General features: G+C 34.0%; 1 protein-coding gene and 2 non-coding genes across 6 annotated transcripts in view; all 3 read left to right on the top strand.

Annotated features, from left to right (window-relative positions):
- LOC126752512 (protein outspread) overlaps window positions 1–11,246 on the top strand; it is a 173,005-nt gene that overhangs the window by 122,485 nt on the left and 39,274 nt on the right. The gene's annotated exons all lie outside the window — the stretch shown is intronic.
- Trnaa-cgc (transfer RNA alanine (anticodon CGC)) lies at window positions 6,855–6,926 on the top strand. Its single transcript has one exon. It is a non-coding gene; the product is annotated as a tRNA-Ala (tRNA).
- Window positions 7,474–7,545, top strand: Trnaa-cgc (transfer RNA alanine (anticodon CGC)). The gene has a single exon. It is a non-coding gene; the product is annotated as a tRNA-Ala (tRNA).

The following is an 11,246-nucleotide window of genomic DNA, read 5'->3' as shown; positions in this document are numbered from 1 at the left end:
AAAAAATAGAAAACCGTTAGGCGGAGGACCTTCCCGTTACAATTAAAAACTCATATTTGGAGAGGCGTCCTTAGAGGTGTCTAGGAACCTATTGTTGCGAGTACCAATTGAAAAAAATAAATAATTTTTTTTTTGAATCACCCTAATATACATATATTAGGGTGTGTCATTCTGAGGCAACCTTTTTTTTCAACTGAAAAACAGGCTCAAAACTTTCGAAAATGTGAAAAAAAGTCACTCAAAAGATGAGCTCTTAATATTAATATTAAGAGGTGCCTGTTTCAAATTTTATATTTTCCATATAAATAACATGGAAAAAAAAATCATTTTTTTGTGGTGGTTATTGTGCGGAGGTTATTATATGTGCGCGCGATGGCTGCCAGTAGGGATGGTAAACTCGATTCCGATTCTACTCGAGAATCTAGTTTTCTCGTAAAATAAACGATTTTAAAAAGGTTGACTCAGAATGACACACCCTAAAATATATGTATCATATATATGATCGGCATGGTGAGCCTATTCGATTTAGCCTTGTTCCTCTGCTTCTCCGTTAACGCTTTTTCTTGTTTCCATTGTAAGATAATAATTACAAACAAATCACACTACACAAGGTCTTATTAAGTAAACAAAGTTGGCGAAGCTTGATGTAAGCTTACTTACATGCAAATACTATCATAAAGATGACGGTAAAATCACTGTGGACTTATATGTAATACTATTATATGAAAACAATATAAAAATTATCAATTGTATAACATAATAAAATTTGTAAACTTTTTGATTATCACTATACAAGTGTAAGCCCGCCCCCTTGTTGACTTGTGGTTCACCTTTATTGCATTCAAACTCTGTCATAGAATGTTGAGCTCTTTGAGAGATTCTTTAAATTGTTTCCCCTTTAAGATTTCCAATTTTCGTATTGTCTTCAGCCGCTTTTGAATATAATAAATTTAATCTTTCGTTAAAGATTCTCATATCCATATGAATGTATGTACGGTACCATATTTTACTCCCTTAGCACTCTGTGAGTCCACATATAAATATGGCGATGAGTTTACTTTCTATATGAATTTATACAACTATATTATATAGATCTGTGTACTATGATTTTGTTGATTATTATACATAAACATATATATGAATAATTCCTAAATAAGATATACATAAGTATGTATTTACGAAATGCATACATCGTAAGTCGTGTAGCCCATGAACGGCGCTATTTCCCACCGACGACTCACGCAACAGCATGCTCGAGTCTATTCAGACAAAATTTTTTTTACATTTAATTGGCAAATATATACGTTGAGATGTGTGTATATTACATGAATATTACGAATGTCAAGCAACTGTCAACAGCTGACAATTTCATCACTTGTCCTACACCTGTCAAAATTGCATGTTTGTCAACGAACATGCTACAATTGCATTCAAATTGAAGTGTTTATGACAGCAAAGGCACCGCCAACGGATACGGTTATGGTATTATGGTTTTTGGTTATTCATGAAGTTAAATATTGCAACAATTTAGTGATATACAAGCGGTTGCTGTCACTCGACTGGCTTTGTTCACATATAACATACATATTATTACAAAATTTCTAACAATACTTGCAGCTCAATTAATAGCCGGTTATTACGAGTATGTACAAAAAGTTTTTGCATAGCCAAGCATGTATTGTTAATCCTCAAACGTCAATCATGATTGCGGAAGTATTCTACAATTAAGCATTCAGTAAGTTAAGAAAACTGTGTACGTAGTTATTTCTATAAGGATGAGTATATCGTCACATGAAATTCAAAATAACGTAACAACATTTTCGGAAATTTACAGTGGCATGAATGAAACACGAAATAAAATGAAACATGAGTTAAACAAAATTTTAATATTGGTTAAAATTGGTTTATATCTGACCGCAGAACCTGAAAATGTTGAACATACATATGTAATTTTATGTATGTAATTTGAAGTAATGAAGCGTAATCAATAAGACACTCAATTTCGAATTTTTTGAAGATACGTTATTTTGCATTTCAGGTGACGATATGTGTGTATATAGCATATACGAGTATTTATAAATGTATACGCTCGCAAGGTCGCAAGATTTGAAGAAACCTTATTTAGGTTGTCAAATAGCTCCCTTCCGCTTTATAAAAAGTGTTACAGTGATGCGCCGTTTCGTTCGATAATCTGTTTCCATCTAGACGGCAGCTTCATAATAACCCCCTCGTAGAAGCCCCCCTCCTTATTTGCGAAGAGCTCGGACAGCCACTTTTCACAAACCTCTTTTGAGTTCAACTTTACACCAATAAGGGCGTTCGCCATGGACAGGAACAGGTGGTAATCACTTGGCGCTATGTCTGACCTATATGGTGGATGCGATAAAACCTCCCATCCGAGCTCCAGTAGCTTCTGACGAGTCATCAACGAAGTGTGTGGTCTGGCGTTGTCCTGGTGGAATACTACACCCTTCCTGTGGTCCAATTTTGGACGATTCTGGTCGATAGCCTGCTTCAAGCGGTCCAGTTGTTCGCAGTAAATGGTAGAAGTAAGCGTCTGGCCATATGGGAACAGCTCATAGTGGATGATTCCCTTCCAATCCCACCAAACACACAGCAAAACCTTCCTGGCCGTCAATCCCGGCTCGGCCACTGTTTGTGCCAATTCACCGGCCTTTAAAACTTTAAAACTTTAAAATTGCGCGAATTTCGGCGTTAGTGAACTCTATGTTTCCACGTCTATAACTGTTGAACGCAATATCCAAACTAATCATGCATTGCGTCGTTTTGTAAGTATGAATAGTATTGCTTTCAAAGATGAATAGTATTGCCAGATACGAACTCTGTAGCCCTTTATACAAAGCCGCGAAATTCAAAAGACTATATTTTTAATTAAAACAAAAAAAAAAAAACTAGTTAAAGGTTGCACCGAAGCTAAAATACCCTTCACAATACAAACATTCCTTACAATACTATCTGAAGAACTCGGCCAGTTTGTGAGGAACAATGTCTTGGGAGATAGCACCGTTGCCTTGAGTCCTTGAATAACAACACATACCAGAAGACATGTCCTCAAATAAAAAAGTTTTCCATAAAAGCACTTGATTTTGATCAGTCAGTATGGCAGCTATATGCTATAGTGGTCCGATATCGACGGTAAAAAAAGGACGGGTGCACTTCAAAGAACTGAGTGACTAGTTCGCTCATACTATTCGGATAAACAGACATGGCTCGACTCAGCTCGTTACGCTGATGATTTATATACCTATTTATTTTATAGGATCTGTGACGTTTTCTTTTGAAACAAACAACGTTTCAAACTTTATATACCCTGTTCAGGTATAATTGTATTAATGCCTAATTGTCATGATTTTGACTTTCACCCCAATAGCTAATACAGGTATCCCTCGAATAGCACGGTACTTGAGTTGCACGAAATCTCGAATAGCACGGTTAAAAATTGCGACAACCCTCGAATAACACGGAGTTCGAATTACACGATGTCGCGAAAATTCCTGTTAAAAATTGAGTATAATTTTCCTTCGAACGACTGTTTGTAGTATGATGCAATAATGCATTTGAATAACGCAATATTTAGTCAGTTCTCCTGTGCAGTCGTCTCGAATGGGTTAAAGCGAGCAGATCGAAATATTTAAGATGTTTTTTTAAATTTTGTGCATAAAGTAGTGAGCGCTTAGCTTACTGGCCCATGTGACTGATTTTAAACTTTCCAAAGAACATACGAACTAAAGATTTTTTAGTTGAAGATTTGCAAGGTTTCTATAGTTATATTGTGCAGTTATTGAAATTTTATCCTCGATTCTTAGGTTTGCAAAATTTCGTTGGAAAAAAAATTACCCTTGAAAAGAAACGTTATTGCACTTAAGGAAAAAATGGAAATTTTAGACAAGTTAAAAGAAGGAGTTAAAATATCGACTTTAGCAAAATCCTTGAATTTACATGAAGCAACTATTCGGACGATTAAAAGAAAGGAGGACAAAATAAGGATGAATGTCTTAGCAGGTTGCTCTACAACATCAAAGCGAACGGGTTGCACACGGGATGTTAACGTTGTCAAAATGGAACAAGCTCTTTCAATTTGGATACAAGATTGCAATGATAAACGGATTCCTTGTGATGGACTTACTATCAGGCAGGAAGCTCTAAAGATCTATAAATATTTGAAGGAAATGGCAAGCTCATCTGCACAAGAACAACAACAAAAGTCATTTTGTGCGAGTAATGGCTGGCTCGAGAAATTCAAAACAAGATTCTCGTTGCGCAGTCTCAAACTTCAAGGTGAGATTGCTTCAGGGGATGTAGAAGCTGCTGGTGTTTTTATTTTAGAACTACAAAAAATTGTAGAAGATGGAGACTATTCAGCGAATCAGATTTTCAACGTAGATGAAACAGCCTTCTATTGGAAAAGGATGCCATCTTGAACCTATATTTCAAAAAGCCAAAAATCTGTTCCTGGATTCAAAGTAGATAAACAGAGACTTACTCTTTTAATGTGCACTAACGCATCAGGGAATTTTATGTTAAAGCCTATGGTTATTAACCGATCTTTGAATCCCCGACCATTAAAAAACATTGATAAGTCTAAGCTGTCTGTTCATTTGCGAGCAAATAAAAAAGCTTAGATGACAGCAAATATGTTTAAGGAGTGGTTTGAAAACTGCTTCATTCTGGAAGTAGAAAACTATATGATGGAAAAAAATTTACGTTTCAAAATTTTATTGCTATTAGATAATGCCACAAGTCATCCCAAGGACTTATATCATCCAAATGTTCACTTCTCCAGCCCTTGGACCAAGGCATTATCGCAACCTTCAAAGCCTATTTTGTTCGAAAATCGTTTGAAACAATTCTGCAAAAAATAGATTCAGACGAAAATAAAACGCTTCTTCAGGCATGGAAAGAATTCTCTATTTTGGACTGCATAACAAAGATATCCTCTGCTATAAGCGAAATAAAACCTTCAACAATTAACGGTTCTTGGAAGCCAGTACTCCCTCATATTGTCCAAAAAGAAAATTCTGATTCATCCGAAGAAACTTTACACAATGAAATTCTTAATATTGCCCATAAGATAGGTGGATAGGGATTTGAGAATCTGAATAGCCAAGATCTGGACGAACTGTTTCAAGAACATACTTTGACTACATCTGAACTAATAGAAATAATTAATGTGCCTGATGAAGACAGCATTGTAGATGAAGACGCAGAAAAGTACCTGAAGATTCTTCTCCCAATATTTGCGTCACTGATGTGCAACAAGGTTTGGATTTAGCAAAAATATTAGAGCTTCATTTTATGGAGATTGATCCGCCACTATCACGCAAAAGAACCTTCCAAAAAATTTTAAAAACTTGTGTAGGTCCATACTTGAACATTTTAAACACTACGGAAAATAAAAGAGTGCAATCCTCCAATATCAGCTTTAAAAATGTTTCCAGTGATGAGGAGATTCTACCACCTCGAAGAAAGAGAATTCGTATTTTGGATGACGACAGTGATCAAGAAATTTCCATTGATAAGGATCCTCTACCTATTCAAGGAAAAATAAATCAATCTTTGGAGAGTGACAGTGGTTGAACATATGTAATTTAAAAATTATTGCGTTTATAAAATTTTACTTTTTAAATTTTTAAGTTTCACTTTTCTAAATTGAATGAATTTTGTTATTTTTGTATAACTGAATTTTTATAACCAAAATAAAGAAAAAAAATGTTCTTATTTTGAATGTTTTCTTAATTAATCTTTGGAACCAAATGTACAAATTTGTATGGATCTCGAGTTTCGAGTTGCACGGTTTTAAATAGCACGGAACGGTATCTTCAAAATTGTATGATTTATTAGTATCAAATAACACGATTTTGATTAACACGGAACCAATTAACCGTGTTATTCGAGGGATACCTGTAAATGAATTTCTTCGAATAATTTTCGATTTATGTCTATTTTATTTAATTAACTGACTCAAAAATAGTAGATTCGTCAAATTTCGCTCCATTTGTTAGATTTCGCTCAGATGTCGCTTCCAAAAATTAGGGAATTTTTTCTTATTGGACTTTTAGGAAGGCCATTGATCAAATATAAGTGTAAGTTGAAGGTTTTCCCTTTATTTGCTATTAGGATGGGGAATTTCGATTCTGGTTCTAATCCTAATTGTTATTCTAATGATTCATTGTAGGAAAAGATTACTATAAGCAAATATTGAAGATAAAAGTTTTTCTGCCTAATTAGATTCAGGACAAGATATTCTATATTCTGATTAATCTGATAAACTTGCTGACTATTGAGTAAGTTTTCGGCAATTTCCCTTTTGGGGTTGCCTATTACTTTCACACCTTTCACAAAGGCCAATTCTGTTCGGGCGATTCTATAATAATCGCGCGATTCTAAAATTTCATATTACATAATGTATATTCCCATTTTCTTGTACGTTTCGTAAACCGGTATTCAAAAATAGATTCATAAACTCATGTTCATCGTCGCGTACCCTCTCTTGCATACGCTTCAAGTAGCGAAAACAAAAGTAGTCGTGTCTGAACGCTGTCGTAGTGTTCATAAATATGTACGTTATATTTTACAGATCTGTAATTGTTTTAAATAATTACTGCCAACTGAAGAATCACATGTTTTTAATATTTTTAAATATTTAATTTAGTTGTTAAGTAATTTCAACATAGATAGATAATATATACATACATTATTTAATCAGTATACATATCCAAATTCATATAACATGAAACAAAGTCGTTTCATTTCAAAATAAAAACCCCACTCAAACCACAATTACTTAGCTCCAAAATAAGCGAAGTGAGACATTGGGCGTCAACCCCCCAACGGGGGGTGTAGCTCAGTGGTAGAGCGCTCGCTTCGCATGTGAGAAGTCCCGGGTTCAAACCCCGGCACCTCCAATACGATTAACATATGAATCACAGATGGAAAAATCAATCGTAGAAAATACGTCTTTTTTTACTAATATTTTTTTAGTCTTATGGATTTCAAATTATAAACTTTTCTACTCATAATTTTCTAGCTATAGCAAAGAATTGAAATTATTAAACAACAAATAGACAACAAACTGTAGCAGCTGCTTACCTCACCAGCCATTTAAAGTTACTAAACAATTAGACCTAAATATAGAAAATCACACAAAGATACATTCCAAAGTTTGTAGGGTAGTGAGCTGCTACAAGCACAGGTGAGAGACAAAAGAAATCGTAAACAAAGCATGGGAAGCGCACTCGCTCAATTGTAGTGTCTCTCTTTTCTCATTTTTATTGCCTCTCTCGAGCGTATATATTTCACCAATATATTGTGAATAATTTTAGCTCACTCTCTTTTATTTACCCACGTGCTGAGTTAAGTGTGGTGTATTACACGATTTCAACCAACTACTTGTTGCTTTTCAGCGGTGGTGGCTATATGACAAAACAGTCATTTGGCAAAATTTCAATAACGGGGGGTGTAGCTCAGTGGTAGAGCGCTCGCTTCGCATGTGAGAAGTCCCGGGTTCAAACCCCGGCACCTCCATTCAATCTAAATTGATTTTAGTTTTTTTTAATTTAAAATATTAATTAATTTCATTTTATTTTCTAATACTATTTATTTATGGCACTAAGTCGGTATTTAAAATGTGTTGAGTGGAATAGCAGAAAGTTTTTTCACTACCCGATTAGATTAGTTAAATGCAATTATTTTGGACTATTGTTTTCATATTTAATATAAAATTGTTTTAAGAAACCTTGAATATAATCAAGTACATATTTCGATTCATAGTAATGACGCCACAATGAAATTTCTATTTTTGTACGCGATAACTTCGTCACATTCATTCATTCTTAGCTGATTAGCACCATTACGTATACGCTTACTACAAGCAGAATGATAGAAATCTCAGAAAAAAAACTGTCGTGGCACATAATTTTTTTTTCAAAATGGCACATCAAGTGCTAATTGAGCCCGATAGGGCTGCACTCCTACCTACCTATATGCGAATGATGAATTTTAAGCTCTCTGTGCTTACAGTTATGTCTTATCATTATTGAAAATTATTTTTTTTTATTTATTGCGTACTATGAATTTAGTATTGTGGCATTGATAATATAATTAAATCAAACAAGAGACGAAAATGAAAATAATTTTCAAATTATATATAATACAGTTAAATTAATATAGAATTATACTAGAACGAATATGAAACTTATGTGTTGGATTTACGATCCGCTCGTTGCACTTTAATGATCCGTCTTCACCTTAGATTGCTAGATGTCAGCAAAAAAAAATATTTTTTCTCTGTCTGTTATTATCAAAAAATGTGGAACGATGATTCCACAACCCACAAACCACACCAAACCGTTGATATCCTGAATGAATTGGTAGTTCTTGAATCTTTTGCTCTTCATTAGGTTTTTAATGTACCCATTAAGCCAGAAATCGGCCTCATCGCTGAGCAAAATTTGGATCTTCTTGGAACTTTTCAAGTACCCATAGGGCGAAGCGATGTCGCTTGCGAAGGTCGAGCAACTTCAGTTCTTACACAAGATGTAAGATCTCGACCTAAAATACGCCAAGTCATTCCATACGTCAGTCCGAGTTGCTGCAAACGGCACCGAATCGACTCTCCACGATCTTCGTATAGTAGACACTCTCAGCTATAGCTACAGCTGCTATAATAATTACAACATTTCGCTGGAAGTTTGAAAGGACAGTGGTTTTAAGGCATTTGAGTCGTTTTCATGGCAGACTAGAAGATAAAATTACTACTTTTTCATTTGAATGCTTTAGCGATATCGAATTATCCCCAATTTCTGATGTTTCTGTGTTGACCGTGTTTACGTCTAGATTACGCTATATGTCAGCCCTTCTACAATATCAAGGCGTTTGACAATTAGTCTTAGTATTTTGTTTTAAAAGGTTTTTTTTGTTTATTATTCACGTTAGCACAACCCTCCAGTGTTGTTAATCATAGATCCTTATCGGTCTGTTTTCTATATACATATAGTATATTACTTATCTGCTTAACTTACTGATTTAATATTTTTGAGTCGGATGCTGGCATAAATAAAAATTTCATATTTTTTTCTATTAAAGTTTTTTGCGAAGCATTCAGTAAAGATTTCGATATTTTGAAAAAACAGCCTTGCAACATTGATTATAAACAAATCAAACCCAAACGTATAAATCCAATTATCCCGCAAAAAATTAGTCAAATCCGAATTGAGTCCGCAAAAAGTCACAAAAAAGCATGTAACTAATTATAGTTTTTAAATAAATATTTGGCATGGAAGTATTGAAGTACTGAAGTATTCCTTTTGCAGTTTAAAATTTGGGTTTAATTTTTTTTCTATTTTTTAATACAGTCTTTGAAATTAGAAATTTGAAAATTAAAATTATTAAAATTTTTGGGATTACAAAATGAAAAAAGTTATAATTTTTATGTTTATTCAATTAGTTTTTAATGCATTCAGTGCAACACTGATAAAGGGAAATACAGTTGTATTCTTTTTAAGGTTTACTCACACAATTTTTGGCGATTTATTCACTGGATTCGCACATTTTTAACATAATATTGAATTTGAGGTATAACTTGAAAATAATTAGGTGACGTAAAAATTATAATAAAACAAAAAATAATTATTGGATAGTAAGGTGTAATAAATTTTCAATTCTTATAACCGAAAGCAGTATCGAATATACTCAATCTATGTTAATTTATATTTACAAAAGTATATATATGTATGTATATACATATATACCAATGCATAAATAAATGTATAATAAATGTAGGTCCGCGAATGCCATATTCTCTTACATACATATGTACATATGCCGCCTGTGTGTACTTTTGACACAAATTTTTCAGTCGTACTGCACCTTGAATGCATCCTCATTTTTTTGCATAAATAACTCATACGCACTGTATAACCCAAAATTAGCGCAGCATCTGTCACTTTTATTAAGAAAATTATACATATATTACCCATAACATACTTTATGGTGTCTATTTGTAAATGTATAATTTGTTGGCGGTTTTCTGTCGCATCATTTATTATGTTGGCACAGCCTAGCCCAAAATTTAACGCATTTTTTGTCTGCTAAATGTCAGCGTTTATAAGCAAATCGGCGCAGCTGCATATATATGGGCAAATAAACTCAATAATTGTGACAGACAGACAGACAGCAAGAAAAACTGCACACTTTGCATATGTAGGCATGCATGTATGTACATATGTATATATTGTTCTGCGTTCATCACGCCACATAAAAATTTTTTCGAGTTCAATTACAATAATTCATAAAATGCGTGCCACAAAAAAGTCTCTGCCATAAATAAATAAAGCAAACAAATAAACACTTTATAAAGCTGCGTTTACATATTTTTTACAATATTTATGCAGATGAAGTTGAGTAAAAAAAAAAAAACATCTGAAAAAAGTCAAATTGAACGCGAACCAACGCCTTCGCAGACAAAATGTAATCAGCATTGTCAACAACAACATCGTCATTAACTTCATTAACAACATCATCATTATTGTCAGCCACAAAAAATAACAACAATTGTTGTTGTTAGGAGGTTCGCCGCTTGTTTGGTTCGTCGGTTTGTTCCTAACTGCGTTGGCCTGGTGGGTTGCACACTTACATACATACATATACCTATACATTGGTGAAAATACACACACAGATATACATTTACAATTAAGCTTGTTTATTTGTTTGCTGTGTATTTGCTGTTGTTGTTAAGGTGCGCATGCGCGCGAGTGATTTAAACTGGCATTTGCATAAAAATCACAATTACGAGTGATTTCCTTTTTGAATTCAAGCGCGTACATTTGATTTGTTGCATGTGCACAGCACAACGTTACATGCCCATACAATTGTTTGCATATCTGCGCTTATGTAAATAGACAATGGGTGTATAGAAGCACACACAAACAACACATTGCATGCCGTTCATATGCACACGTTTGCACTTGAATGGTATGAGACGTGTAAAACATACAAACACATGTATATATGTTTGTATCTGTGTATTTATGGTTTGTGTTTGTTTTGCTACATGCCTTCGTTGCCCCCACAACTGTGGCCGATTGCATATAAAATCTAATAACTGACTGCGTTGCAAAAATGCTGTTGCTATGATTCTATTGCCTTTTTGTTGGTGTTGTTGTTTGTAATTTGCGGTTGCAGCTGAAATATTGCTTTTCGCAAAAATAACATTAGCGGTAACGTTG

The sequence above is a fragment of the Bactrocera neohumeralis genome, chromosome 3 (genome assembly GCF_024586455.1).
Source record: "Bactrocera neohumeralis isolate Rockhampton chromosome 3, APGP_CSIRO_Bneo_wtdbg2-racon-allhic-juicebox.fasta_v2, whole genome shotgun sequence".
Lineage (NCBI taxonomy): Eukaryota > Metazoa > Arthropoda > Insecta > Diptera > Tephritidae > Bactrocera > Bactrocera neohumeralis.
Note: the sequence above shows the minus strand (reverse complement) of the source record. Positions and strands in the feature narration are given on the sequence as shown.